The 26574-nt window shown below is 42.6% G+C and overlaps 1 protein-coding gene and 1 long non-coding RNA gene across 3 annotated transcripts in view; both read left to right on the top strand.

Annotated features, from left to right (window-relative positions):
• MAML3 (mastermind like transcriptional coactivator 3) overlaps positions 1-26574 on the top strand; it is a 429208-nt gene that overhangs the window by 87061 nt on the left and 315573 nt on the right. The gene's annotated exons all lie outside the window — the stretch shown is intronic.
• Positions 9111-17579, top strand: LOC113626032 (uncharacterized). Its single transcript, XR_003434996.1, has 2 exons — positions 9111-12163; positions 14750-17579. It is a non-coding gene; the product is annotated as an uncharacterized LOC113626032 (long non-coding RNA).

Here is a 26574-nt window from a genome sequence, read left to right as displayed (position 1 = left end):
GAATCCTGGGTGGCCACGCCTGCAGGGGATTGTTACAATGTTGGGGGTAGGAGGTATCTGTTCCCGCTTCACAGTGCTATTTATGATATTTTTAGAGGTATTTGTGTTTGTGTGATTGCTGTGTTTCCTCATCCTTTTCTTAGTGACTTTGTAGACAAAAAGACTTCACAGATGTTTTTTCTGCCACACCAACTGTTTGATTCAACTTAGCTCTCATAAATAGTTGAGTGTGTTTCAGTAACAATGTCAAAACACTGGGCTCTGTGGCAGTTGCAATATACAGGCACCATATTGTCATTCTCTTCTTAGTTCCTTTTGCCAGTTAGTGGCAATTTCTGCCAACACCAAATAAAGTCTAAGTAAGAAGTCTTGGACTAAGGTGACCATTTGTGAAAGAGGCAACCACTTTCCTCCTGAGGCCCGTTTCCATTCTGAACCTCGGATTTTTAAAATTTTTCATTAAGTAGGAGGAACAGAGATCTATATGAGCAAAAATTATTATTGGCCATGGTTGCATTTCAGTAACTGGGTATAAACTTAGTCTTGTTACTTTCCTTGGATTGATATATTGGAACGCTTGCATCGTCGTGTACGTTGATCATTCTTCCGATTACAGATATCGTTCGGAATTTTCTAATACCAGACCTTCAAAGAGCAGCATTTTGTTTCTTGCTAATACTAGAGGTGCCTGAGTGCTGTCTTCCTTCTCTGTCAGAGGCAGTGTGTTTTTTAACTAGAGAGAGAAAGCAGTCTTCCGTGTCATGGTTAGGGGATTACTTTCATTAGGCAGATCTCTCTCTATGATAAATCTCCTCGGTGCATTGAACTGTTTAACTTACTTAGGGATGGTGTTTTCTTTTGAGTCCAGTTCTGGGAAAAAGTGATGGCTGTTCCCAGGGTGTTCACTGAGAAATGAAATATGGCTCTAGAGTTTGGTGCTGATGGCTGAGGGAGTAGGGGAGAAAGGGGGAGATGAGTAGAGCTTTGAAAAATCCATCTCTGCATGTGAGTGCCACGTAGAAATCCACATCAGATGTGCATGCCTCATTGTCACTACTGATGATACAAAATCTGAGCCATCATATTTCTTGATGGTAACTTGGAATAAAAAACAAAAATTTCTGGGACCACAGTTGCTTATTCTCCCTGCTTGTTTAGCTGAGAGGATTATTCTCTGCTGATGTCATTGAATTTCAGCTAGAACCTGGACCCTCTGGCTGAAATCCAGTGGCATGTGTAGTTAGATTTCTATTTATATGTGATCACACAGATCGTTGCATTAATACTGTAATTAGGAATAGGTCAAACCCTTTGCTTCTGTTATGAACAGTACAAAATATTCAGTACCTGTATTTAAATAGATTCTAGATATTTAAGAACATCAGAATATCATTTATAACAGTGATAGTCAGGCAATGGCTATTTAAAAGTGTTTTATAACATTAATGTAGGATCTGACACTCTCTGTAGGGGAAATCCATAAAATGAGACTTTAATTTTCCTTTTAATTTAGTATCTGGCTTTGAAATGGCTTTCTGTGCATTTACTGTGACTGGCCATGTTAGCACTGATCTAATGCACTGTCCAAAGAAATCTTTATAATGTTTTCTAGGATCTGTGTTATTAAGCTGTATCAGAGGCAGGGTCTGAGGGTTAAGTTAGCGCATCTTGGTTCACAGTTTTTACTTTGATTTCAAGCTTGTGCTAATCATGTCTGTGACTTCTAATAGCTTCCCTTTCCCTTTTCTTTGAAGCCCTTGCAAATCCCAGCTAGACTCTTCCAGATTTCATTAATATAAATAAAAATTGATATTGCTTCATAGATCACATCATATATCAAAAATTAAGGCTCTTTTGAGTTCTAAATATAGTAACTATTTTGTCAGAGAAAAGCATTTTTACCTATGTTTTAAACGCCTCTTACCTTTCTATTTGAAAAAGATGTATATTTGACTTTGCCATTGCAATGCCATAGAAACCCTGACAGTTTCTGCAAAACTAACAAATCCTTTTATTTTTTTTCCTATCTCTTAACTCGATCTTTAACTCTTACAGACATATTTAAAATCACCAAGGTCTGTTTTTTACCCCAGCCTTCTTTATAAAGTTGACTCCCTTCAGCGAGGAATATACAAACACAAATTTATAAAATTTGACCTGTATCAGACTATCTTCTGGTTCAGACGCAGTATTCCCTGTATTGATTATTCACCCCATTTCTTTATGTGTTTATTCTATAATAAGGGTTTACTTTATTTCCTTAATAACCAGATCATGAGAATGTAAGAGCATTTCTTTTCTCCTTTGACCTGCCTCCCCGTCAGCAAATGCTCCTAAAGCGCATTCCTTCGGAACTATGCATGATCAGATTTTAAAGACTTTTCCATCCATAAGTATGCTGTAGAGTAGGGGAAAGTGATTTCCTTCAGGGAAAGGAACAACTTCCTGCCACCCATCATTCCCTCCGGAAGTGTTTACTGCACTCCTAACTTTATTCCCTTGACTGTGCTTATCAGCTACCTACTGTGTTCCCGTGAATGTGCTAGGGATACTACAGCGAATAAGAAAGTTGTTTTTCTTCACTTCCAAGCTTAAAGTCACCCTAAAAGCTTTTGATAAAATAACTATTTCTTTGTAGTATCCAACTCCATTTAGACAAATTTTACAAATGAAAGTAAACCTCAGGTAGAAATAATGGCAGTTGTTCTAGAAAGCACTGAACCCTGTTTCTGCTCTCCATTTAGAATTTCTAGGCCATAAGTGAAATCACAGCGAGGAAAACAATCTTCACCCGAATCGTAGTGTTGTTCAGCATTCACAGTAGAACAGATGATATAACCAGCGTTTTACATACAAGATGCAGCCTTCTCAGGAGAAAACACATCCCCAGACTCTTCTTTCATTTCTCTCATACCTGTTCTCATTTGCTTTTTCTTCTGTTTCTCTTTTCTAACTGTGCTTGGATTTCTTTTTACTGGGTCAATAGCAAAGATCCATATTTAAACCCAAAGGATTAATTCAGAAGAACAAGTAATTTCTATGAAAACGTTCACTGTCGTGTTTTTTTAAACAGCAACAAAATTGTAAAAACAAATGAAATGCTCAGTAATAGGGGAATAGCGAAACTAAAATAATAGGAATTTCAGAAAGCTATAACATACTGATTGGGTACTTTGTTGAAACATGGAAACATGAACTAACATAACAGAGACAGGCAGACTACAAATACTGTGAACATACATAGTATCAATAATGCCATATATATGTTTGTAAATATGTATAATATATATAAGGTTATATATATGAAAGAGGTTATATATATATAACCTTTCATATATATATGATGTAATGAAAGAATTACATCAAATGTTGGCTTCTTTTTCTCACCAATGTAACTTAAATCCGTAATTAAAATAAATACTCTAAACTTGAAGGACTATCACCAAAAACAAATGAAATGTTTAAGGGAAAACAAAATTCTATTTTACTTTTTAAAAGAATCACACTTTTTTCCCCTTCCTTTTCCATTGTATGATGATATTTAATTTTAAAAGAGTATGGTCCTGATTTCTCAGGTGAATAAAATAAAGCTTCTCCAGAAATCCACACTCTGGTTTTGAAGAAACACTTTTTTTTTTTAAAAGAAAAAAATTAGAGTAATTCTACCTTTGATTGGAGGTTAGGCTTCCATCAACCTCAAGCATCTGGAACCGGGAAGTGAGTTTCAAAGAAAACCAAAATAAACATTACAAACAAAAAACGCAGAGAGAGGTAGCAGGGGGAAACCTTTTACAATTAACCCTGGAGAGGGTACGGAGCCACCCTGCGATCCTCAGCAAACCAACCATGTGGAAAATAAGAAAGCACTCTAGAAGCAGCGTGAAAGCAAGAAGTGCAGAGAGCTGTTGGTGGGAATGTGAATTGATACAGCCACTATGGAGAACAGTACGGAGGTTCCTTAAAAAATTAAACATAGAACTACCATACGACCCAGCAATCCCACGACTGGGCATATACCCAGAGAAAACCATAATTCAAAAAGAGTCATGTACCACAATGTTCATTGCAGCTCTATTTACAATAGCCAGGTCATGGAAGCAACCTAAATGCCCATTGACAGACAAATGGATGAAGAAGATGTGGTACATATATACAATGGAATATTACTCAGCCATAAAAAGAAACGAAATTGGGTCATTTGTAGAGACGTGGGTGGATCTAGAGACTGTCATACAGAGTAAAGTAAGTCAGAAAGAGAAAAAGAAGTATCGTATATTAATGCATATATGTGGAACCTAGAAAAATGGTACAGACGAACCGGTTTGCAGGACAGAAATTGAAACACAGATGTAGAGAACAAATGTATAGACACCAAAGGGGGAAAGTGGTGGTGGGATGAATTGAGAGATTGGGATTGATATGTATACACTGATGTGTATAAAGTGGATGACTAATAATAACCTGCTGTATAAAAAAATAAATAAAATTCAAAAAAAAACAACCCACAAAAAAAAAAAAAAGAAGAAGAAGTGCAGAGAGGAGGATAAAAAGAAATATAAAAGGCAGACTTGGAGACCTGGAAGGCATGGCAATTTGGGGTCATCTGTCGTGAGGTCATGTAATGCAGGGGCAAAGAGCTCTACTGGGTTTAACACCCCCCCCAGAAGTAATTGAATAGCAGCCTGTTATTACTAATAATATTCATAATGATGATCCTGTAATAAATCATCAAGAAAATGGTTTCTGTTTAAGAATATATGAATATAAATATGTCATGTTTTAGAAAGATTTCCATCAAAATAGCTTTTTACTTCAATGACTAAACTTTGTTCTCTGGATAATTCAACTATGTGGAATGCCATATTTTTCTTAAAGCCAGATCAAGTGTTATCTTAGCCATCACCTTAGAACATTCTTTCGCTGACCAAGAGGCTGTTCCTTAGACTTTTTGGGGGTTGTTTTTGGCTGTGCCGTGCGGCTTGCGGAACCTTAGTTCCCTGACCAGGGATTGAACCTGGGCCCTCGGCAGTGAGAGCGCGGAGTCCTAACCACTGGACCGCCAGGGAATTCCCTAGACTTCTTGTTTTAATGCCAATAAATTGATTTTTCCTCTTTCTATAATTTCAGAAAAAAATAGCTTCTGGCAAATACTCCCTGGAGTCTGAATCAGTCTTTTGGGGCAAATTTTGTTTTGGATTCCTAGGATATAGTTTTTATTAATTGTGGTTTCTTTTTTAAAGAGAAGAACTTTTAAACTTTTATTAACAAGTAAACTGTTACCGTCTCATGCTCTGATGTTCAAACATTAAACAGCTCCTGCATGGCCTGAAGGTGAGAAGGCCTCTGAGTTGAAAAGGCAGGTCAGTGTGGTATTTTAGGCATTTTGCCGCATTCTAACTCAGTGCTTAAGAGTCCTAGATTTCGAGTTAGATCACTTGGGTTTAAGTCCTGGCTCTGTTACTTACTACCCTTATGATGCTGGGCAAGCTTCTAACTTCTCTAATCCTCAGTTTCTACGTCCAGAAAATGGGTCTTATGTAATAGGGCTACTGGGAAAATCCATTTAAAGCGCTTAGCTTAGTGCCTGCACACAGTCAGCACTCGATAATTAGAAGCTCTTAATATTACTCCCTGATTTGTTTTTACAGCCAGAACATGATAGAATCTTTTCTTAATGACCCAAGGAGACTTTGAAAAGAAAACCAACATTAGCTGAAGGGGTACTGTGTGTTCCAGGCTTTTTAGAACTTATGTCAGGACACCCTTAGAGAGTCCTTGGGACATGCAGGTATAGAGAAGTGATTCCTGATTATGAACACCGCTTAGTTTGCTAAAGTGAAGGCACCATGTGGCATTGGAGGCTGTGGACACCTGGAGTAGGTGCCCCCGTGACTTCTGGAAGGTTCAGTATTAAGCTCTAAATAGCGTCTGGTGCCCCCTTTCCTCTCTATCAGCGTCTCCTTACTTCTAATGCCACGTGGCCTTGTTGCTGCAACTGATTCTCATTCTTTTCCTTTTTTTCCTCCTTTATGCCTTTCTTTCTCCCCTGTTATCTCTCCTGTTACCAGCTCTCCATTTGTAGGCTCTTCAATAAAAAGGTTGGTCTCTGATAGACACTGAAAGCCAGTCGATGTATTTCTTTCCTTTTTTACACCGACTGGCCCTTCTAGGTGACAGTATAAGTCCTTGAGTTAGGGTCTGTCCCCAGTACTTAGCGCACTGCCTGGGCCAGGGTGGGTATTCAGTAGCAACATGATGAAAGAACCCATGACATGTAATTTTGGAACTTTGTTTACATGTCACAGAGTGCTCAGAGGTTATATTTTTTACCTCCAAAGAGGTTGTGGGGTATGTGTATCTAAGTTCCTTTTGAACCTGAGGTTTTCCCAGAGTTCTAAAGGCTCTAGAAAGCTGGATGCAAGATAAGCAAAATATAGGTGTAGCTATGATTTACATGTCGTCATTCAGACAGCTGATTGTGACAGCAACCCAAGAACCTTTAAAAAAAAAGAATCAACAAACAAATGGGTAAACAAAAACAATAAGAAAACCATCCCCAGGGAGCTGTCTAAACAAGAGGCAAAAATTCTCACGGCTCTGGGGTCTTTCACGTCGGTATTGGTGGTTTATCAAAAATATACTAAGCTTGCCTAGAGCAAGCTGATTAATACCGTCCTGTCATACCCACAGAATTGCAACAAATGGCAAAGTAGAGTTTTTGATGATCTGAGTTGTGAATGTGTCACCCCTGTTACTTCAAATCACTTAATTTTAACAATAAATGAGATATTTGGGGTAGGGGCAGAGTATCGATAAGAATAACAAATTCTTGAGTGAGAAGGGACTTGAGAGCCCATGTGGTCTGACCTAAATAATACAGGAATTCCTTCCATAGAATCCCTGACAGATGGTCACCCACTTGTGTTTTGAATACTTTTTAGCGTCAGGAAATGTGTTATTTCAAGAGGCAGCGTATTTCATTGTTGGACAGTTTTGAAAGTTAGAAAATAATATTTTCATATATCAAGCCAACATTTCTATCCTTCTAACTTCCATCCACGGATCCTAGACTATTTATTAACTATTCTACAATTGTATTTTAGCATAGGGTGACCAAAAAGCTGTCAAATGTTTGTCGAACACCTAAGTGGAGATTTCTTAGTGGTTGGTGCTGCCGAAGGTTCCAAGGTGGTCCCTGCCTGTGGGGAACTCAAGACAAACACACGCTAAATTAACTGACAAGTGATCAGAGAACTGAAGCTTTCCCTTTACTCTCCTGGGTATATGGGAGTCTTAAGGAACTTAAGACTAGGAAGTAAGCCTTGAAATACGACTACGATGTTCCCAGGCAGCAAAGGTGTGAAAGCAAGAGGGGGGCATAGGGTTTTAGGCAAATAATGAAGAGACACAGAGAATAGTAATGGAAATTAAGTTAAATAAGAAGGATATGGAGGAATTTGAAAGCTCTGAAGAAGTCTTTAATTAATCAGTCACATCACGTCTTCCATGACTGTTTTTCAAATCATAAAAGTACAATAATCCATGCCTGTAATGAAAAGGTAAATAATACAGAAATGTCTTAATTAAAAAGTGAAAAAAAGGACTTATCTCTTTGCTTTCCTGCCCATTCCCTCAACCTAACCACAGTTTTCACCACTTGGTGTATATTCTAGGACTTGCAAAACTATGGCCCGTGAGCCAAAACATCCCCACCCCACCTGTTTTCAGGTGGCCCACAGGCTAAGAATGATTTTTACATATTTAAATGGTTGAAAAGCATTCACAAGAAGGATATTTCATGAGATGTGAAAACTGTATGAAATTCAACTGTGTCCACCAATAAAGTATTGAATTTTGTCAATAAGAAGTTTGTGGGAATTTTTCTCTCTCGTTACGTATCTACATAAAATCCTCAATTTTGCTTTTGGTCCGCCAAACCTAAACTGTTTACTAAGTGGCCCTTTGCTGGCCCTGGTCTATGCTTTCAAAAAAAATTTTATAGATATACACACACATGCATGTTTATGGTGTTCTATTTTGTTTATAAAAGTGGAAATGTAGGAGCCATTTACAGCAAATCTCTTTAGATCTGAAACAATTAAATAAATAAGAACCACTGTTGGTTGTGAGGGCAAAGGGCAGACAGTGTCTCGAAGCTACATGGCCCAGAGGAGAAACCCAAGGATCCAGGATCCGGGAGTGTGGTCCCTGCAGTGATACAGGTGTAAAGTGATGTGCTCCCAACCTGGGTTACCTGAATTCAGATGGGAATGGGAGCCAGATGTGAGATGTTCCAAAAGAATAGTCCAAGGGGTTAAGTCACTGAAGGAGACGAGGTGGGGAGCAGTCAGAGGTGCCCCCGCCTCCAGGTTAGTGCTGTGGAAGACGTGAAGAATGTTGTTGAAGGGGACTTTTTTTTTTTTTTTTTGCGGTACGCGGGCCTCTCACTGTTGTGGCCTCTCCCGTTGCGGAGCACAGGCTCCGGACGCGCAGGCTCAGCGGCCATGGCTCACGGGCCCAGCCGTTCCGCGGCATGTGGGATCTGCCCGGACCGGGGCACGAACCCGTGTCCCCTGCATGGGCAGGCGGACTCTCAACCACTGCGCCACCAGGGAAGCCCCGAAGGGGACTTTTTGGAGAGGCAAGCATCAGACTTGCTGACTTTGAAGCGGTCCATCCAACTCTAACCAGGAACACTGGTTGTTGGTGCTGACAGTTCATGTTACCGTCTGAAGAATGTGTAACCCCTCAAAACTGTGCGATTGCATCTTGCACGATTGATTTGAAAAGATACAACTTTCACATTTTGAATGAGGGGAGTTCTCGGTGCCTGTTTATAGCTATTCGTATACAACTCGTAAGTGATGTCCATTAGGTTAATGCTGGATGTTTGGGTTCATGTTAAAACAGCGTCTGGGGCTTCCCTGGTGGCACAGTGTTTGAGAATCCGCCTGCCGATGCAGGGGACACGGATTCGTGCCCCGGTCCGGGAAGATCCCACATGCCGCGGAGCGGCTGGGCCCGTGAGCCATGGCCGCTGGGCCTGCGCATCCAGAGCCTGTGCTCCGCAACGGGAGAGGCCACAACAGTGAGAGGAAAACAGTGTCCGGAAAGGAATCATGGGGACAGATGGATCACCATTTATTTCCCTATTATGGGGAAATAGTTTTAAGTTTAAGAATATTTTGAGGGAAGGAGCCTCTCGTTATAAAAAAGTATGTGCGATTTTTGAGGGACATTTGTGGATGCCATTTCTACCACCCTCACCCCACTGACCAGATTTCTGCACATAGGGTTGTGTGATTCGTGGCATAGTGGTAGGTAGAGCTTTACTGTGCACACACAATATGGGTTGTGTTCTAGGTATGTTCTGTCGGTGTGAACTTCTGTGAAAAAGAATGAAAGTTTCCCTGTTGTGCTATAATTAGACCATGTAGCCGGATGCCCCAGAGCAGCTCCACCTTGTGGATTGTATCTTAGTGGTGAGTCCCTACAACGACTTTTCAGAGTATCCTCACTTAATACTCATTTTGATGTTAAAATGCTAGACAGTTGGTAGTTGGAAGTGGGTACATTTAGCCTTTCATTTGACATATGCGTGAGCCATTTCTGGGTTTTTTTGTAGGTTTTGCTCAAGCCTCCCACATACTAATTTTTTTCCTTAATAACCCATTTGGTGAAAGCACCTGATAAATGACATCACAAAATAAGAAACGTTAAGGAGAATGTAAGTAGAACGACATCTCAACTCTGAGACAGTAGCAGAAATTTAACACACAGGGATGAGGTATCCGTAAGTGTATGAGGGAGACCTCATTGTGATTCTTCAGAGAATGGCCTGGTTCTAGTGGCCCAAAGGCTAGGCCCTGAGCTTGAAATCAGGAAGCCTGTTCTGATTTCAGCACCTCCACTGGCTCGCTTTGTGACCTTGGGTAAGCTGCAAGACTCCTCTGTTTGCCAGTTGGGAAATGAGAGTATCACAACTTAACATTCCAAGTGGGAAGTTGGGAATAAAAAGCAGGATATCTGCAAGCACTTTTGAGCATCCTTAAAGATGAGTGACGTTTGAATTTTCAGCATTGCTAGTGTTCTGTTCAATGTGTACTTATCTTGGTGAAGACTCATTAGATATTTTTTGCCAAAAATGAATCAAGCTGTACCTCCTGACCCATTACTTTTATAATCATCCTGGCACCTTTAATATGGTTTTAAACTTAGTGCCTATTTTGGGAGAAATCATGGATTCTGTTAGCGACATTGTTTCTTGTCCTTATTGTAAAAAAGAATCATAAGACTTGTGGATAGTTTTGTCATTAACATGGCATTTTTGCTGTGCTTTCAGAAAAGTATAACTTTAACTTTCATAATGACATGGATTTTCTTTATTCAACGGGAGGGAATTTCTGGTATCTGACTAAGCACATAGAGTAAAAGAAATGTGGATTGATTAACATGCTATTATATAAACTATGGAAGTGGAGTTTCTAAATATCTCCATTGTACTGGCCGTTCACTGTCATATTTTTCCCTGCAGAGTACCATTCTGTGGATACTGGAAACTTCCGTGGAAGTTTAATCAGGATAATTTAATCAGGTGTCAAAGAGGATTGTTGATAAAAGTGATTTCACCTTAGTAGTGATTCTGAACGGGGTGTGGGCTCTTATGAAACTATGTTTTCTCTCCCTCATGTGTAGAATCACTGCCAGAGAGAGTTTATATTCAATACATGGGAGTTTTTGTACCCCCAGCGGTGAGGACCCCTGGTCCCTGAGGAGGTCCTGAGTTACAGGTGGTGAGGCTGGCCCAAGAGTCAGAAGCTAAAAGTGTCCTCATTCAGCTGTTAGTAGAGAGAAATGTATTCACTGGAGCCCACACCAGTGGAGCAAATTGTGAGAACCTGGTAGATGATACCAGATTGTATAGCTGCGCCCCGGGCAGTAGGTGTCACTGTAGTCAGTGGCTTTTACTGCTCAGAGTTGAAGGGGTTAATTGGGTCTGGTTTATTTGGGCAGATAGAGGTCCATCTGTGCCCTCCGGGCTGCTTGTCTTTGTCTCTAGGGCCCCAGTTGATACCAATGAAAGGCTCCAGTCCATGCTGAAAGGCACCCTTTTTCTCTAAGAAGGGAAGAAAGATACTCTCCCATCTATAGTTTAGAGTCTGAGACTAGGCTGTTTGATGTGATGGGGTGGGTTGAGTTGAGGTGGGTAAATAGGTGAGATAATCCTTCTAAAGTCTGGTGGGGGACCTGGGATGGAGGGGAAGGGAAAATTCTATTAAGAGAAATGAAAGAAGATGGAACAGCGGAATACATTTCCTTGTTGTTATTGGCCCTGGGCCCTGTTATATTCAGGCGGTGTGAGCTATCAGAACTTCTGTCGGCATCCTCCTCAGAAATTAAAAAATCTCTCTAGCAGAGATGTACTTCTCTTTTGCCACTTTCCACTCCAGAAAGTTAATTCTCAAACGCTAAAATGGAACTCAGGATTTAGAAACAGCTACTGTGTTGACTAATTAAAAAAAAAAAATCCTATCCTGGGATTACACAGCCAACTGCTTTTTCAAGTACACCCACTTTTACTTTTCCTTTCCTAGTAGCACCCTGGTTTGAAAACAAAATAAAACGGAGTAAACCCACTGGACAGTTTCAGATTCCTCTTCTCTCTTATTTTTTTGCCTAGAGAACCCACCTCTCTCCCCACGCACCACCCAGGCAGCACGGTGTCGTCTGTCCTTTAAACAAAACAAACAAATACATGAAGGCTTTCTGTATATGATTTATACCCAGATGCTCATTAAAAATAGCTCCTGTCCAGTCTCCCCTCTTCCTCCCCTAGCCTGCTGGTTAGTTGTAGTTAACACCCTGATTCAGCCCTGCTCTCAGCGATACAATACGCGAAGCTCAGACTGCCCCCCCCCACCCCCGGCCCCGCCCCGCCCCTCCCTGCCCCGCCCCGCTTCTGTCTCCCTCGGAGCGAGTGGCGCGTTTTAAGCCATCCGCACCCTCGCCAGAGGCAGGTGGCGTCGCTTCCTGCCTTCCCTGCTCGCTGTTGCTAAGTGAGAGGCACCAGATCACACATAAAGCTGAACCAATCGCATCCTGACCCCCATAGGCTGGTAAAAGCCGAAGAAAAGAGACTCCCACCGAGCGTTGTCTGTGGCCGGTGGGTCCTCCCCCCCGCCTCTCCCCTCCCACCTTTTCTTTTCCAACAGGAAGGGGAGGCGGGGAGGGAGCCGGCAGGAGGAAGAGCGAAGAAAGAGGGTGGGGGAGGTGAAGCCTCATACGCCTGGCTGTACTTGAGATAAATGCCATTTTTTCTTTGTGAAGAAAAGGAATGGGCGCTTCTCTTGAGCAGTCACAGGCGGGCACAAGTGCTGCTTTCTGCCCCCAAACTGCTCAAACTCTGAATAAGACGTCTGTCGACCTGCACATCTGCTTTGCTTCCTTCTCCTCTCTTTCTCCCTCTCTCTCTCCATAGCTACGAATCTTTTCATCCCCCCAATTTTGCAGATCTTGGCACCCTCTGTTGATTCTTCCTCTTCACCTCTCCATTTCCTTTCTGTCTCACAGTATTCTCCCAGTCCGGAAAGAACGTACAAATTAGCGGAGGATATTTTGTATCTTGTCCTGTGGAGGAAGTCATCAGGTTATCCTAGGGGACGAGCAAGAGAGGAGGAATATTTATAAAGGCAATTAAAAAAAAAATCCCCTGTTAAGAATGTCATTGTCTTTGGCAAGGTCTGTGCAAGCACAAAGTGAAATGAAAGGCAGTTCTTAACTGGATAAGTGCCAGTGTAGACAGCCAGTGGTATAGTTGCGATTATACAGAGAAAATGACCTTTCTCCTATAATTACCGGGATATTTTGGGCAGCATCAGACCCAAGTTACCTGGGTGATTACGGCTTTGTAGATCTGACCTTAGAACAAAACAGATTCCACTTAAGTTCTCCACGGAAAATGTTTGCTATCTTTGGCCATAAAAGTAGCAAAGGCATCCACTGCTTTTGCAACCAGGTGAAGTCCAATTACAGGGAGGCTTTCTTTGGTTCTGTGTCCAATAGATTCCCAATAAATTTCTTCTGACCTTCTGGAGGTGGCTTATTATTTGGGCGTTCATGTGCCTTTGGAAAAAATAACCTGTGTTTGCTTCTCAGTCAAGAGAGTTGTGGTTTCCTGTAACCTATTCTTGGATTTGCTGTGTTTTGGTGGGATATCAAAAGGACACTACTCGTGGTTAAACTGTCCATTTCCCTCAAGAAATGTTCCTTTCATACTTGAAATACTATCGTACTCCTGGGCCAGAAGTCCAATCTACTTACTCAGTATCATACAGAAAAGTGATCATTATTCTCCCACTCCACCTGCTTTTTTCCAGCCTTTAGACTAATTTTTGTCATTCTTCCTTTCTTTCTTTTTTTTTTTTGAACCAAAGCTAAAATGGTTTCATAAAGGGAAGCATGGGGGATCAGATTAACCAAAAGGGAATTACCAGTGAAAAACCTTCGCAGATGCTGAGTACCTGGAATGTTTTCCTTTTTAAGAGTTTATCTTTCTCTTATTATCATGAGGTAAAAACCAGGCAATACAGTTCTCACATATACCATTTAAAGCTACAATTCCTAGAAAATCTACAGACATCATTTCAATCACTTTCAGGCTCTTCCAGGTTAAATCAGAACTATTTGCAGGTAGCCCACTGCTCAGATCTGAGTGATACCTTCATCTTCTGCTGTGCCCATTTTTGGAAGGGAGACACAATGACAAAATAAAACTCCGAAAGTGGGCAAAGAAGCTAAAAGGAGGTGAGGGGACTGGCAAGCCGGTCCTGTAGAACTGCCTTGCCCCTCAGTCGGTCAGTGGGGTAGTACTGTTAGCAGTTATTCATTTACCACTTGCCTATTTTATGTTCAGTCCTGTGCTGAAAGTTTTGAGCTAGAAACACAGTGCAAGCCGGGTCTGCCTTGGTACCTCCCTCTCTGGGTTGCAGCCCTCTCGGTTCTATCACCTTCATTGTTCGGACACAGGCGCCATGCTTCAGCCACGTCAACCTGCCAGGACCAGCTCTGCCTGCTGAAGGAAGAGAATGAGTTGACCATTCTCTTCCTTCAAACCCTTGCATCCTGCCTCCCTCTGCTGCCCTGAATTCCGTGACTCAGCTATTCAAGCACAAATCCCTCTAAGCCCCTCAGCACTCTCTCCCCAAATTTGCACTTGTCTAACGAACTTCCTAGACATTAGTCTAGGATACCTTTGCCCTGGATACCTTTCTAGATATGTCCTCTGTTTTCTCTTCTCTGTGTCTTTGCTTAAACTGGGCCTTCCTTCCAGATGGCTTCTCTTCCTCCAGTCTCTCCCTGTGGCAATCTGGCCCCCCAAATCCCATCTCAGATTCGGTTTCCTCAGTGAACGTTTTCTCTCAGTCTCTCCCACTCAGACCGCGTCTTCCAGTCCTCTGAACACCACAGCCTCTTTCTTTAGAAGCTCTCTGCAATCTGCTTTGAGTTGTATTTGTTGTATCCCTGGCGGTGCTAAGGGCAGCTCAGAGGAGAGCATTCGACACTACAATATTCCCCATCAGCCTCCCTGCAAAGCCACTTCAAATAAATATATAATTACACACCGACTGCGCTTGCTGTGCAAACACAGCTTCAAGATAGTCTCCCAAGTGCCCTTTGCATCCCAATTGCTAACCCTAAATTCCTCCTTTATAGAAATTCTGAAACTGTATCCTCCCCACTTTATTTTAAGCTTCTCGGGGCCGCAGCTGTGTCTCCATATTTCCCGAAGCATGTAACGCAAGTTCCTGGCACCCGGAAGGCACTGGAAATACCCATTGAATGATCACATCATAAAGCCCAGGAGACCTTAAAGATTAGGTCTGTAACTCTCCAGGTTTTCAAATTATATGTGTAGAGAAGGATGGACTTTTATGTAAATATTTTAATCAGATCATGAGACAGCAAAGGTCCGTGAAATATTATCGTATTTATCCATCAAGAGAGGGTAGGTGATGATATAGTAACAAACAGCCCCCAAATCTTAGTGGTTTGAAGCAACAAAACTCTCATTCTTGCTCATGTTTATTGTGGGTCGGCCAGGGGGAAGGGGGACTCTGCTTATCATCAACACTCAGGGACTCACGCTTGATGAAACTGGCCGCTATCTCACACCAGTGGCTGAGCCAGAGGAAAGAGAGCTCTCGGGAGGGTCTAACGTCAGCAATTTAATGTTCCAGTCCAGAAATGGTACCTGGCACTCTGCTCACACTTTATTCATCAGAACTGGTCACATGATCCCATCTGACCACAGGAGGGCCAGGAAGTGCAGTTCTGCTGTGTGCCTGGAAGATAGCAAGTTATAAATATTTGGAAAATAGCATAAAATAACTCCCACATTTTATTATTCACTCAGAGGCTTTTAGAGGAAGTTTCTATTTAATACTGAGCTTGGAAGTGTAGAGAATATTCACATAATTCCTCTCCCTTTCCATACCGTCTTCTTTCCCTCACCCACCAAGACAAATTGCTTTGCTCGGCTCTAGAAGGCTTGGCCTCTGCAATTAAGGGATAAGTGGTTCTGTTTTCTCGAAGTATGAAGTGAAGAACTTGCCCATTGTTTATACCTCTTCAACTACTCTCACCAATACTTCAGAGGCTCTTATGATGGGTAAATTATGCTCTAGACACCTATCCAGGGACTGCCTCCCAGGTTCACTTAGTGTTGTCACAGTCAGGATCGAAGAAGATCAGTATGAGTTTTTATAAATTTATTCCAAGAGATTAGAGAGTATACACATGTTACATACTGGCTGCATTATATTTCATAGTAAAAAAGTTGGAAACAGCCTAAATGTCCAACGATAGCAGATTAACTATGTTAATTATGGTATATGTAGAAAATGGAGCATGTGTCGCCATTCAAATTATATTTTAGAGGAATATTTAATGAGATTGGGAAAATGTTCACAATATATTGATTGCTAAATTTTTTAAAAGCAGGCACTAGAACAGAACGAAGAGCCGATTCTGCTTTTTAAAAATGCATATAACTGGAAAGAAAAATACGAATATAAAAACGCATTATAACTGGAAAGAAAAATGTGAATATGACCAGGGCTCATCTTTCTGTGGTAATATTATGAGTGGTTTTTGTGCTTTTTCCCTTGCTTTTCTTAAGTAAGCAGGAATGACTTGTATAGCGTATAAAGAGGTAATGTAAATATCTCTGGCATCTGTGTTAATTTCAAGTAGCATACCTAGTGTTCGTTCTTTTACATGAATAAGAGGCACGCAAATGACTCTCCTGCTTGGTGGAACAAAGCTGGTGCCAAGGCAGAGGTGTAGAAGCAGTGTTCCCGTGAATCAGGAGACAGCTCGATGTCAGTTCACACTTGTCCGGGCGTAGGCATGTTACCATTTCTTGCCCTTTCTTTTGCTGAGGCGCTGTATAGATCTTTCGTGGCATTTTGACTTGACATTTCACAGCTGTTGCAAATCCACTAAGCAGGGACATGCCACTGGCACTTTGAGGCCGCTGGTAGCACAGGGGTTTGTCAAGAGATGCTAAATTTGCTGAGATAGTGAAAAACTGGCATGTATTTATTTTGGGTTGATACAAACTCCTGTGAAATAGGGGCCCCATTCTGGAAGAACTTGTAACACTCATTCATCCTGTGTTGTTCACTGAGCTCTAATGCTACAGCTGTCATCCACTCTCAATGAACGATTGTCATATTGTCAATCCACAATAATACGGGGCAATTTTCATTCCCCATGTTGAAGTATCGTCATTGTAATATAATTCAGTTCATATTAACAATGCTTTGATGACAATTCCTTTCCACTCCACCCTTTTAGTCCTCCCTCCTTTTCTTAACCAGAAGGAAATGTATTTTGACAGTATCTCCAGTGTTAACAGTTTTCTGCTTTTAAAACATTTTGGGCCCATAGCCCTCATTGAAACTTCAGAGAACAACTTCAGAGAACACACCAATCTTTTTTTTTTCTTATAGAACTATCTTGGGATTAGGTAGTGCCTTACCCACAAGAACTAAAAGTATTGGGTTGGCCAATATGTTCGTTCGGGTTTTTCTGTCACATCTTACGGAAAAACCTGAATGACCTTTTGGGCCAATCCAATATTTTTACCTGTTTGTCTTATTTATTCTTAAGACATCCCCCTGGAAAAAGAACATGTATTACGATTCCCTTTTTATAAGGGAGCATAATTAGGACTCCGCCATCTTCACTTTAGGGTTTACAATCTGTTCATTTGAAGAGGCTGCTTATTTTTCCAAGTATTAACAGTGATGTCAGGAACTGCTTACGTGGTGGAATTAACTGCCCTAATGAATTTATAGTCACTGATTTTCCCTAGAGGGGAAATTGGTTCTACGTGTGAGTCTTCACCAATTTTCAAGGTACTTTCCTGTCACAATAGACTATTTTAAACTGATGGAGAGTGTTGTCTTTGTTAGAATTTTCCCAAGAGCTGAATCTAGGTGGGCACAGTTGATATGATTAAAATATATGGTGCATACTTGTGAAACCGTTCCAGCTACAATGCTGCAATTTTATAAATTTATTTATTTATTTATTTATTTATTTATGGTTGTGTTGGGTCTTGGTTTCTGTGCGAGGACTTTCTCTAGTTGTGGCAAGCGGGGACCACTCTTCATCGCGGTGCGCGGGCCTCTCACTGTCGCGGCCTCTCTTGCTGCAGAGCACAGGCTCCAGACGCGCAGCCTCAGTAGTTGTGGCTCACGGGCCCAGCTGCTCCGCGGCATGTGGGATCTTCCCGGACCGGGGCACGAACCCGTGTCCCCTGCATCGGCAGGCGGACTCTCAACCACTGCGCCACCAGGGAAGCCCAATGCTGCAATTTTAAAAGAAAAAAAAATCATTGTGACTGTTGGATGTTTTCACTTTTCTCAGTTTTTAATTCTTCACTCATCCAAATACTTGCCCCCAAACATGTGGCAGAGTGTGGGGAGAGGGAGAGAGTTTGGGGAAGGGAAGGAAGTTGGATGTCAAAAACCACCAGAACTTTTTGTAAGGTCATGAATCCCCCAGATGACTGCTTGGAAAATGTTACAGTATTGCCTTCTGGGGGCCTCTTCCTCCGCATTCTTATAAGCTAAAAATCAGGCCTTTTGAAACAGCACATTTCTCAAAGGTAGGGAAACAAAATCGAAGCTGGGTGAGGAAAAGCATGCTGTTTGGGATCTGAGAGTGGAACAGAACTTGAGGTAAATGAGTCTAGAAATGTCTCCTATTCTGCCTCCATAAGTGAAGGCTCGAGAAATAAAGGGAAGGAGGGTGAGAAGCAGAGGGGAAGGGGAAAATACATTGTAAAACATGCATGTCATGTTCAAATTGTCACACATTTAGTGCTGTGGTGCATCTTGCGGCAGTTCTGATGAATTTGAAGACTTTATCTCTTTGGCCCCATAGGGGAGACCTGCTCTATGAGCCTCTCAGGTCTTTACCACGCAAGCGGAGACACCTCAGGGCTGTGAGGTGCACGACTGTTACTCAACAGCTTGGAACAGGAAGTGGAGATCCTGCCACTAACTGAAACTTCAACCTTCATGTAAAGTGTGTGCCCACTTGGAACGTTGCCAGGGCACCAGGACCCATCTCTCTCCTCCAGCAGGAAGTGCCGTGGGCCCCAGAGGAAGCCCCGCAGTCACTCTGGTGTGCAGCACTGCCTTGTTGCATGGTCCCGATGTGACAGGGTCAGACAAAGGAGACATCAGCCTTACTTCTGACTCTGCCCCTTTGAAAAGAGAGGACCAGGTCAGGATGAGGGTGCAGTGCGGATAGGGGTGTGCATGAGGCATGGTTTTGGTGACCCACGTTTATAAGGCAATTCTTTGTGGTAGGGACAAGCTCTGCCAGCAGCCTTTAAAGCCACAAGTTAGAAACAATCAGCATAACTTTTGCATTCATTCATTCATTCACTCCCTCCCTCCCTAATGAAATGGTTAATAGTGCTGGGTCTGTAGTCAGACAGCTGGGTTTGACTCCCCAGCTCTGCCATTTCCCAGCTGTGTGATTTGGGTGCACTCCTTACGTTTTACTAGTAAAACGTGGATAATAATAGTTCCCACTTCCCCAGAGCTTTGTGAGGATTCGGTGAGTTAATATGTGCTCTGAACAGCACCTTACACTTAGTAAGACCTTAGTAGAGGTTAACTGTTCTATTCTATCTCACGAACGAGAGATGGCTACCCACCTAGTCCCACGAGGATCTCCTCTAGTTAGAGGTCTCTCGTGAAATACTCACCCTCTCTGGATGATGGAATTGCAACAATCCCTTGAAATCCTAGTTTGGTTTCTCTTTGCATCTCTCCTTGTCTGAATCATTAAAAAAAAAAAAAATGTTCTCCCATCTTAAACAGTGCTGGAGGTGAGTTCACGCCTTTGATTGTTTGCTGGCGGGGAGGGCAGGGGGGATGGAATTAATTCTCTTTCCCCAGTTTTGAGTAGTTATGCTTCTGCCTCGCCCCCTCTTCTCTTCTATTTCTTCTATTCTCTTTCTTCCTGCCTTTCTTTGTCATCGTCCTACCTCTGCCCTACTCCACGGAGCCTGGGCTAGCGAGGGTGTAGTATCCAGCCGGTGGTGTATACCACGCTCATTCATAGTTGGGGCTTCAAGACTTTCTCCCCAAACAGTGTAATTTGCCTTTCTAAAATTAAGATAACTCAATATGCATCTGTATAGAAATGCTTGCATGTTATTGGACGTTAAATAACTCTTATCTAAAGAAAATAAAGTCTTATTTTAAATGTCAGGACTATAAAAGTTTAAAATATATTCACGGTGTGTCATACAACACAATGATTCCACGCAAGTTTCATAGAATGCATTTCACAGACAAGCAGAATGGATCCAGCACTTGGCTGAACAGTAACTGCAGTTCTGTTCTCTCGGGAACTTGAGTTGAATTAAGCGTGTTAGCTCAGATTGTCATAAAGTCTCCAGAATGGAAGGAGGGTAATATTTTATGTTTATGTAATAGCGGAAAAAGACTATTATTATGCATAATATATACATTTGAATCCTATTGGAATCAGTAACAGGTTCATTCCTGACGCTGATTCCCATACTTTGGCAAGATGAGGTCAGCATGAAAGACATAAAGATGGCAATTACTCTGTGTGTAATTTAACATTTGCATTTTTCACAAAATTAGGATGTCCTTTTGTTAAGCACTTTACCCTGTGTATTGTTGATTTTTTTTTTGAGGTGGTGTGCATTGGAGTTTCTAATTTCTGTTTAACATCATGTTAGATGTAATGTGGTACCCAAGGGTTAGAGGAAGGAGGGATGGACACATTAGTGGATGGCAGCTGTATTAACCTTGTAAGGGAGAGAGAGGGTCGCATTAATTGTGCACATTCATCGTCTTCTGCCTAGAGATGAATTCCCTTTGTGAATTCTACATAGTGGTTGAGAACCACACGAGGAGCACCTTGCTCTTGGGAGTTCTGACAACTTTTGAGAGGCGTCTCCTAAGTTCAAGATATATTTCTTTGTCTCCTATCCAAATATCAGTTCATTCATTCAGATGATTGGAGACACCCTCAACACTGTGATGGAGCAGAAGTGAGAATGAGAAGGCATCCCCCTCTCCTCCTCTTTTCCTCTCCCTCTTTCCCTCTCTCCCTCCCGTCTCCCTTCCTCTCCCTCTCCCTCTCCCTCTGTTTTTCTCATATGAGACTCGATATTCATACTACATAAAGGGAAAGAGCTGGAAGTCAGGCAGCATCCCTCCCCTTTTCCTTTTCTACACTAAATGCTCAGGTCTCAAGTGCCTTGTGGTCTCACGCGTGTGTCCACCCGTGTCTCCCTGTGCTCCCTTTCCCACATCCTCTTGTTTAGCTTCTGTGAGTGTTTGAGTGTGTTTGTCCCCCTGCCCCAGCAGTGGCAGAGGAGTTTGCCTCTGCTCTCATGTGTGTCTTCTTTTTCTTTGCAGGGGGATGGTTGCTAGAGGTGATAGAAGAGTGTATTTGTTCTTAAAAGATAAAAGAGCAAAGTCTCAGAGGCATTTTCTGCCAGTGCGTTAGCACCCCATATCAGAGTAGCTCTGTGTTGTTTTGTGCGTGTGGCACAGGGACAGTCCACCAAAAGGGCCCTTCTGTCAAGCCCTTGCCTGACCTTGAGTTCAGGAAGCACTCCTGGGGAGTAGGAAATTCAGAACTGGAATGAGTGGGGGAGTCATACAAGTAAACCAGCAGTGACAGGGCAAGGGGCCAATGGGAGGAACAGGTGAGGGAAGCCTTATGGAAGAGGTGACGTCACCTGGATCTGTAACATGAGGAGACTCCAAGAATGGGGATGTTTCTGACCAAGGTGTGTTGGGCTCTCAGACCACTTGGGCTGAGTGGCCAAGCGAAGGCACCTGAAGCAGGGCCCCTTGGCTGGTGGGCTGCAGGAGTGAGTGGGCACACAGATTTCCCCCTCCTGTGTCCAGGTGACCCTACTGGGGAGCCTTCCAGCAGGCAGGTAGGAGGATGCTATGACATCATCATCCGAAGCTTCAGTGATATCTTTCACAGGTAACTGTCTCTACCACACCAGCCTCACCTTGGCCTCTCCCTTTGAAACTTAACTCTTCTTTCCGTCATCCCCTCAGACCTCATCCTAAGGAAAGTTACGGAATTTGTTTACTTTGCCCTAACTTACCACCGCGTTATTCCTGTACACACAGAGGTAGCCCTGTCATTGCCGTTGTCATCCCAAGAGCACCTTCCGAATAACAGCTGAGCTTGCACGTGTCAGCTCCTGTCCTTTGTGTTTGGTGTAGATGAATTCCTTTAATCCTGGTAACAACCCTGAGGGGTAGGTATTCTTATTATCCCCATTTTATGGACGGCAAAACTGAGATACAAGGAGTGCATTGTTTGCTCGAGGCCACACATCTAGTCAGTGGCGGAACTGGCATTATGGACTCAGACTGTACGGCTTAGAAGTCATTGCTCTAAATACAAACAGTGCTTCCTCAAGATACCATATGCAGTCATTGTGCTTCCCTTAGGAATTCTGGGAAGTAAGATGCAAGATCCTTGCCCTGAGAAGAGGCAAAAGACGCATTTAAAAATATCAGTGTTGTCTGGGGTAGGACATCCTACGACACTGGAGAGGATGTTTGGTGGTGGGGGGGAGGTGCGCTCTACCTGGATCACCCAGATGGAATGGGGAGGACAGCAAGGACGACATACCTGCACCTCTGTATGACCTGGGGGAGGGTCGGCTAAAATTAAAAAAAAACAAAATCAGAAGCCTTGTGTAGGCTGTGTTGCCTTTGGTTTCTTTGTTTGTTTTCAACAGCTTAAAATTTTTTTTTTTGGTATGTTAGTTTCTGCTTTATAACAAAGTGAATCAGTTATACATATACATATGTTCCCATATCTCTTCCCTCTTGCGAGCTTTAAATTTTTTACTTCGAGTAATGAGAGGTGCACCTCTGCCAGCCAGCTGTGTGACCTTGGACGAGTCATTTTATTCCCTGCCTTATCTGTAAAATGAAGGAGCTGGATCAAATTATCTTCAAGGTTGCTTCCAGCTCTGAAGTCTTCTGGTTCTGTGTTTTTTGTGTTTTTGTGTAGAGTGCTCATGACACTGAAAACATCTAGCGCTTCTGATTGCATCGCCCTCTGATTTTCTTCTTCCCCCATGTAGAAATTCTGAAGCAGCCTGTGATCTTTATTAATCACAGAGAGACTGTCCTCTTCTCAGTCTCGAGTGGAATGGCTAAGGTGCCCTCTGCAGAAGATATCGTGGCTAATGTTCTCATTACTGACTAATTGGCTAAAGAGACTTCTCTCAATTGCATTTAGCCTGATTGATAGTTTTCTATCACCTGATGGGTAGAATGGACAGCCAAACCAATTATGCCTGCAAAGAGAGTCCCATACAGCAGAGCAGCACCGCCTGAGACAAAAGGCCCTTATAGATGATGTTTAGTCGGGGTGCCTGCCAAGAGTTTGTTAAAGGAAATGGTTTTCTGAAAAGTACAGTTTGACATGCCTTGAAATACATGTGTCTTGGGTCACCCCTAAGCTCACTGGGCCTTGTCTTACTGAAGGAGGAGAGGACATTTCTGGTTATGTTTCAAGCCTGGATAGCTGGGATACCTAGTTAGCTTTGTGCGGAGTGAAACAGAGACAGCAGTTTGTTCAGAACTGAAGCTGCAGAACTGAAGCCCTCCCACAAGTATGTCACACGGAGACGCGCTCTTCCTCAGATGCAATCTTGTAGACATAGGGCATTACTCAGATTCCTTTTTGGATTCAGTTTCTTTTTATGTTGCTTAGGCTGTTGAGAAGAAATAATATTGAGGTCACTTGCTTAGTCATTTCAGTTGAGGCCATTTCTTTATAGCTAATGCATTAATTTATTGAAATCTCTGTTTAAAGTGCAAACTCTTGTTTTAGAGTGGAAAGATCCTCACGTGGTAAGGATTTTCGTGAAAATCTAAGTCAGGGAACTTCTCGTTCACGTCTTAGTCTTTATTTTTTATTTTTATTTTTTAAGCAGAGGGTCAGAAGGCATTTATAGTGCTTCACTGTAAACAGCCTTAATTTTTGGGATATTCCGGGAAAGAAAAATCAGGGTTCTTAGTGCCTCACTTTCCCGGTAATCTACTGAATTGTGTAACACAATCAGCAGCAGAGTAAGAGATGCCAGTGAAATAATATGTCTTCTACTTCCGTCGCTTCTGTCACCCCCAAGCAGGGCCACAGTGATGTCAGCTTATGCTTGGGATCCTTGGAACTTGTGCCAGTATCGGTATGACGTAAATTCTTATGGCTGAAGGCAGTTTCAGTCCGTGTTGGCAAGGGAGACGTAGGAGACCAGGAGAAGGGCTGTGATCGCAGCGTGTAGCGTGTTGTGCTCCTGAGCCTTGTCACCTTCAAGGGCTCTTCTTTGCTTTTTTTTTTTTCTTTTTTTCGGTACGCGGGCCTCTCACTGTTGTGGCTTCTCCCGTTGCGGACAACAGGCTCCGGACACGCAGGCTCAGCGGCCATGGCTCATGGGCCCAGCCGCTCCACGGCATGTGGGATCTTCCCGCACCGGGGCACGAACCCACGTCCCTTGCATCGGCAGGCGGACTCTCAACCACTGCGCCACCAGGGAAGCCCTGCTTTTTTTCTTTAAAACCACTTTACTGAGGTCTGATTGACATACTGAAAGCTGTCCATATTTAATATAATGCAACTTGCTGAGTTTGGAGATAAGAATACAGACGTGAGACCATCACCACAATCAAGACCTTAAACATAGACATCACCTCCAAAAGTTTCCTTCTGCCCCCTCTATTTTATTTTTTAGAAGATTGATTTTTTTTCCTTCTCTGGTAAGAACACTTAACATAAGATCTACCCTCTTGCAGATTTCCCTAAGTATACAATTCAGTTCATTGTAGGCCCCACGTTGTACAGTCTCCAGAACTTACTTATCTTGCATCCTGAAACTCTGTAGCCTTTCACCAGCCCTTCGCCATGTTCCTCTCCCCATTTCAAGATGTTCTAAAATACACACTAAGAATTGATGCTTGAGATCTGCTCTAGGGGACCAACTGCTGGGAAAAGAAATGAAAGAGAGCATGATTATTTTTGTGACCTAACAACTTTTAAGTAAATTATCCTTGTGTGACTATGAAGTAGAAAGAGGAAGAAAGGACATTTCCCTTGGAGTGGGAAAAGGAAGACTGGAAGTGTGTTTGAGGCGGGAAACGGGACCTATTCCTTCTCAGCATCTCTGTTCCTTCTGCCCAAGGAGATCCTGCTACTGTAGCTGTGCAGGGAGCTGTGGCCGCACCATGCCGTCTGCACTGAGCAGTGAGAGGGCTCGAGGCCAAGGTGCCGACTTGAAAGGGTCGTTGTGCAGCACAGCAGTGGCATGGCCGTTTCAAGAGGGGTAGGTTTGAGATGACTGTAGCTCTTTCATCCTCCGTGTAGCGCTCGCTGACAGTGCAGATGCAGTCGGTAAACACGCACGTTCCTGCGTGTTGGGTGACTGAGGTCTCTAAATCCCGCTCCCCGACTGCCGTATCCACCGGCTGCGGCAGTGCAGGCTGCAACCTGGGCAATTGGTACCTTCTCCTCTTGCCTCACATTAGCAATACTTTGTCAGAATGGGCCTCAGGTGCATTAGAAAAACACACATGCTTGGTATTTAGAGAAAACCTGGACCGGCAGGGTATGTAAGCAGGAATACTATGAAGAGCATAAGGCTGTGATACAACGACAAGCCATTTAGAAAAGAAATATGTCCCGATCCTTACTTTACTGTACGAGCCATTCCCTGTTGGAGATATGCTTTGTTTCTGGTTTGAGTTCATCTTAAGCCATTCCCAGCTCTGCTGCTTCATCTTCTGTGAGCTCCTCAATAAGAAATACAGTGGGAAAAACCTCTAACAAAAAAGTAAACAACTTAGACATAGAAAACAAAGTTATGGTTACCAAAGGGGAAGGGGATGGAGGGATAAGTTAGCAGTTTGGGATTAACAAATACACACTTTTACATATAAAATAGATACAACAGGGACCTACTGTATAGCATAAGAAACTATATTCAGTACCTTGTAATAACCTATAATGGAAAAGAATCAGAAAAAATATATATATACATGTAAAACTGAATCACTTAGCTGTACACCTGAAACTAAAACAAGGTTGCAATTCAACTATAATTCAATTTTAAAAATTAAAAATAGGGGCTTCCCTGGTGGCGCAGTGGTTGAGAGTCCGCCTGACGATGCAGGGGACACAGGATCGTGCCGCCGGTCCGGGAAGATCCCACATGCCGTGGAGCGGCTGGGCCCGTGAGCCATGGCCGCTAAGCCTGCGCGTCCGGAGCCCGTGCTCCGCAACGGGAGAGGCCACAACAGTGAGAGGCCTGCGTACTGCAAAAAAAAAAAAAAATTTAAAAATAAAAGCGGGGAGGATGGTAGGGGGGGAAGTAAACAGTAAGTTCTGAAAGGAAATAAACTAAAGCTTTACCCCTCAACCTTAGATGGAGCAATTTGGTGTTAAACTTTATTGTTCTATGAACATTTTAGGGGAAAGACTGACATATTTTCCCTAGAGGTAAAGACATGGTTTGTCTCTTAAAACCTGTATTTTATTAAGTGATGATTCCATTGATTGTGGTATTGGATAAAAACAGGGAGGAAAACCTGGTCTTGAGTTCAAACATCAGTTCTGAAAAGGACTGTATTGATCTCAGTCATTTGGAACATGGACATTCTATCTTTGAGGGTTTAACCTTGGGTCTTCCTAGACTCATATTGTTGGACAACTAAAGACATTTTGACCTGCGTCTGGTAAATTGCCTTCCGGTAGGGTTTGTAAACATTACTCTGTCTGATTCTACCCATATATAGCTCCCACCAATGCATGATTTGATTTGGTTATATATCATTAAGTGGAATTTACTGGAATTAGACAAGCAGGGAGTCACATACAATCAAATAATAGAAATGCCTTCTTTATTACCCCCCTTCAAGTTACTGCTCAGTTACTGAATAGTTGAATTTATAGATATATGAACACTGGACAGTA

This window comes from Aethalodelphis obliquidens, unplaced genomic scaffold, assembly GCF_003676395.1.
Source record: "Aethalodelphis obliquidens isolate GAN/ISIS:26980383/991018 unplaced genomic scaffold, ASM367639v1 scaffold17, whole genome shotgun sequence".
NCBI lineage: Eukaryota > Metazoa > Chordata > Mammalia > Artiodactyla > Delphinidae > Aethalodelphis > Aethalodelphis obliquidens.
Note: the sequence above shows the minus strand (reverse complement) of the source record. Positions and strands in the feature narration are given on the sequence as shown.